The 4,981-nt window shown below is 50.4% G+C and overlaps 1 protein-coding gene across 1 annotated transcript in view; it reads left to right on the forward strand.

Annotated features, from left to right (window-relative positions):
• FAM189A1 (family with sequence similarity 189 member A1) overlaps positions 1-4,981 on the forward strand; it is a 495,321-nt gene that overhangs the window by 398,677 nt on the left and 91,663 nt on the right. The gene's annotated exons all lie outside the window — the stretch shown is intronic.

Below are 4,981 nucleotides of genomic sequence, written 5' to 3' on the forward strand. Positions count from 1 at the left end.
GGTGTAACCATGACCCCTATCCATTCAGTAGTACTAAGAACACTCACATTGGGTGTAACCATGACCCCTATCCATTTCCAGAACTTTTGCATCATTGCAAATAGAAACTCCTTATCCATTAAACAATTCTTCCTCATCACTCCCTTTCCCTGGTTCCTGGTAACAAATGTGCCCCTCTCGGTCTCTGTGGCTTTGTCCCGCTCCAGGGAACTCGTATGTTTGGAATCACGCTGTGTTTACCCGGCATTTGGGGTCTGGCTCCCTTCACTTGGCGTAAGGCCTTACAGGGCTCTTGTTATCTTATCGTGGGTAAATTTAGCCTATTTATACTTAGGTTTATGAGAGATGTTTGACTTCAGTCCTGTTGACTTCTGTTACATGTTTCGTGATTAAAATTTTCCTACATAGCTGAGAACTGCAGAAACGTGTTCCTCACTGTCTGTAGCTCACCTCCACTGACTTGGGAAGAATCACTCTCACCCCTGCAGCGTGGTTTGGTCTGAATCTGTTCAAACAGTCTCTCCAAGATTCACTGCTTCTTCCCATGAGACACTCAGCCCTTTAGCTCATCTTTTCTATCTTCTCCTCTCCCTGGTGGCATCTGAGTGTGAGGAAGCATATTTAACATCATAGGGTGGAGGGGCCCGGGGCACCGTGTTCTGGCTTTGTCCTCCCAGCCTACCAGCTGCGGGCCTGTGCTGGCTCTAGCTACTGATGACCCTGATGGACGGTGGATGCGGGTATGGGGGGGAATCCCAGACCCCCTCACCCTGAAGATTGCTCCTTTGCTTTCCCTGCCTTGCACCCACCCTTTTAACTCCAGACACAGGCCACAAACCCCCCCCTCCCCCCGGGGCTTGCAGACATATTTCCGTTTTCTGTGATCTGACAGCCCCTCTCCTTCATTCTCAGTAACGTCAGAGCTGTGAGGGTGCCGGAGGCCTGAGGAGGCCAGGCTTAATTCCCACCTTCCAGTCCTGCCTCCCTTGTCCTACCTGTCCCGTGGCCCTTTCCTGTCTGTTTAATTTTGGGCCACATCCATGTTGTTCCCTGTCCAGCCATTCCCCCAGGGTTCTTCCTCCTCTCTGAATCCAGCAGGAGCTGTGGCGGGAACTTGGCCAAGGCCGACGAATGATGGTCTCGGCAGGATCTTCTCAGCAAGCTCTGCCTTCTGTGTGTGGCAGCCCAGTTTAATTATAACTTTTATGATTCTGTTTCATACTATTTTAAAAGGCAGTTATTATTTTCATGAGCCAGTGGCTTTATTTCTTGTCTCGGGTTCTGCCAGAGACTCAGGTTAAGACCCTCCACAGCACGTGTGGGAGAAGGACCTTCATTTTGTGGCTCATTCTTCCCCAAAGCCTGTTAGGATTTCTTCTTGAGACGTTCAGCCACATTCATCACCAGCCCTCTAATCTTGAATTGAAAGCATCAGTAACCAAGCCAACGCCAATTCTGTAGCTACATCCCTCAGAAGAGCCCCGCGGTAACCAGGGCAACTCTGATTTAGCTTCATCATGATGAATAATAAACGGCAGAGGACGCGGCCTCCGGCTGGGCCCTGGACACGTCTGACTCAGAAGCCTTGTCTGCTCCACCTGGTTGCATTGTTGCCCAAAGGTGTAGCTTTCATTGTGCTAATCGGGGGTCTCTCCTGGCCTCACGAGACATTTAGCGCTTGACTGCTATTTGTACTTTGTCAAGATGACCCAGAATTTTTCCTTTAGGAACATAACTCTGTTTTAATTTTCTTTCTTGTGAATTTGCCATTATCATGAATAAAAAGATTTCATTGCAAAAGCAGTGATTTCAAAGTTGGTTCCAAAACTTGAAGTTTCTTGGTAAAGAAAACATGCCCCGCAAAATAAAAGTTGCTGTGTGTAAAATGGGCTGGCAGTGCTTCCCTGTAAATATTTATCTGTCTCCTCTGGGCATTCATTTGTTCTTAGATTCATGGGATTAATACATTTTTAGAGAGGGAAAGCCCCAGGTCTGGTGTGTCCTAAGTACCACGGACAGACACACAGGTGACAAGGCCTGCCCCACTCCCTCCTGGTCTACAGCTCAGCCTGGGCGTGGGCAGAAGAGGCCTCAGGGGACAGTTTCAGACAATAGGAAGTGCTCCGAGGAAGGTGGGGGTAGCGGTGCAGGTGGTTTGACTGTGCCCCTGGCACGTGAGCTGAGGCCTGGAAGATGAAGGAGAGGAGGTAGCCAGGGACAGAGTCCTGAGGCTAACTTGGTGAGTGCGGGGAACAGAAAGGCTGTCTCCTGGCAGGACCCGTGGGTGGGGGTGTGGGGCAGGACCTGAGATGCCAGAACGGCAGTGTCAGCCGTGCCATGTGCTGGCTCCCTGGCCTTCCTCACCAGGGATGCTCCAGCCTTGGTGTCACTACTACTGTCCCCTGGACTTTGCACCTGCCTGGGGCTGGGGCTGGAGATTAATGTGTTGCCCTCCCATGGTTTGGCTGCTATGATTAGAGAACTGGAAGACTTGGTGAGCCTTTTCACCGTGTCCCCAGAGCTCCAGCCGCCTGTTAGATGGTGTTGTCATCGCCCTTTGTCAGCTGTGGGTGGAGGTAATTCACTGCCTGCCTCCTGCCGCTGCTCATGGAAACGTAAGAACGGGAAGGTTCACCGTGGTCCATCCCGGTGATGTGGACTCAGGTGTTGTCTTCTGGCATTCCTTGGGAGCCCCCAGATGTTAGTATGTGGAGCTGGACTCCCGGCTGGAGGACAGAGTAGGGAGGGAGCTGGGGCGGGTGAGCGTCCAGTCTTTCCTCCTTCCTCCTTAGGGCTTCTCAGGCCCCTGTCAGCTGCACCCTCTCTGGAAAGTGCTGCCTTTCTTCTGCTAGGACTTCTGTGGGTGCAGAGGTGACCCACCCTCTCCACCCTCCGCAGGGGCTGCAGAGGGGCCAGCGGCTCCAGGATAAGTCTCCCTGTGTCCTCCCCATCCCTCCCCCACGCCAGGGGAAGGGCTTTCTTTAACATCTGTGTAAGGTATGATGTGTGGAAGGAAAAGTGATGATGGAAACCATTTCTTGGATTTACAGCTCATTTTTAGAGGGCGTGAGTGGCTAAACTGACATCCGGTTACTTCCAGCTGATTCAGCCCTCACGTTTGCGTCCACCTCCTCGCGCTTCCCACGGCTTGTCTATAAAGGGTTGTAAGAGAAGCAGATTCACAAGGATGACGGAAATGACAGTGAGCAGGGGAGCTGCCATCACATCTGTTATGTTAGAGAGTTCCGGAGCAGAGAGGAGGGAGCAGCCCGGGGCTGCGAGGTCCAGGCACAGCTCACTCCATCTGGGAAGCCCTGGAGCTCAAAACTTTTCAAAGGGGCTAAAAATGTGAAGTGCACAACTTTACCCCTCAAACACTATATGATCTTCCCCCAAGAAAAGAAGAAAGTGAAATGAGAAATCACTGGCCATCGGCCCACGAGTGACCAGTCAGTAGCCCTGACCGGCTTCTTTATTTGATATGTTCACCTCACTGAAATTGGGCAACAGATAATAATTTGTTAGGGGCCCACTAGGTGTCTAGTTCTGTATTTGTGTTTGCAGTTTCACCTAGAGCAGTGTTTTTCAGTCTTCTTTATCTCACGATACACTTGAACCTATAGTTAAAGTTCTGTGGCACACGAACATTATGTTGATTTTAAAAAAAAGAGTAAAAAAAGAACATACTTACTGTGGTTTGAACTTCTTTTGAAAATAATTAATGTTCCTTAAAAATTTTCGCAGCACACCTAAGACTCTCTCAGGCACACCAAGGTGCCAGGGCGCAGCAGTTGGAAATCACTGCCCTAGAGACACAGGCTGGTGCCGGGGGCAGCACCTCCCTGCAGATCCCTGGATGTCATGGGACTGTATCACATGCTGTTATATTGGAGAACAGACGAAGTCCTAAACTCATAGAAATGTTATTCTTTATTGGTTTATATTTATGCTGTATTCTAGGAAGGAACAGTGCCAGTTGGCAGGTGTCAATCTGTGAGTGGAATGATTCCCAGTGAGGCTGAGCAGGAGGGAGTTGGCGGCCCTGCCAGGGCCTCCCCACAGCTGGGGCATCGGGAGGGTGCAGCCGACCCGAGCCATCCCAAAAACCTGTCTGCACCTCTCTCAGCACAGTCCTGAGTATTAGTGACAGGAGAAGTGAGCGGATGGTCCTTCAGAAATTAGGAGGTGAGCAAGAGTGAGACCCCATCTCTACTCAAAATAGAAAAAGTAGCCGGGTGTTGTGGCTGGCACCTGCAGTCCCAGCTACTAAGGAGGCTGAGGCAGGAGGATCACTCGAGCCCAAGAGTTTGAGGTTGCTGTGAGCTATGATGCCAAGGTACTCTACCCAGGGCAACAAAATTAGTTGATAAATAAACTGAAGAGGAGGGAGAGGAGGACACAGTCAGCTCAGCAGGGTTGGCTCCCTTCCCTTCTGGGAGGGTGACAACTGCACACTGGAATGTAACAAGGCAGAGAAATCACACAGCAGAGATTTTTAAGGATCACATCCCAAATTAATATGACCACAGACCTTCACTTTGATTCTTTCCTTTTTTTCTTTTTCTTTCTTTTTTTTTTTTGTCATTCCAAACACTACTGCTGTTCACAGCTTTGCTTGGGTCTCTGCAGAAGAAAAACCCTAACTGCTCCTTGCTTTCCTGTCCACCAGCACAGTTCTCTGCAGCCCTTTCTCCATTTCCACCAGCAAAGTAAAGCTCTGCTGTGGTTCCCCAGCATTGATGAAATGTTGGTTGATGAAATGTTGGAACTGGGCTGAAAGTGCAAATCTATATAATTAACAAAAGAGTCTCAGAAGGAGATGAAAGTGTGGCAGGGGAGGAGGAAGCTCCGTGGGGTGGGGGGGCTCTCTGGTGTGCTCCTGTGGCAGGAATAGCAGGGGAGGAGGAAGCTCCGTGTGGTGGGGGGGGCTCCCTGGTGTGCTCATGTGGCAGGAATAGCAGTCTCCTCTGTGCGGCAGGGG

Source organism: Otolemur garnettii, unplaced genomic scaffold, assembly GCF_000181295.1.
Source record: "Otolemur garnettii isolate 467f Iridium unplaced genomic scaffold, OtoGar3 scaffold00194, whole genome shotgun sequence".
In the NCBI taxonomy this organism is placed as follows: Eukaryota; Metazoa; Chordata; class Mammalia; order Primates; family Galagidae; genus Otolemur; species Otolemur garnettii.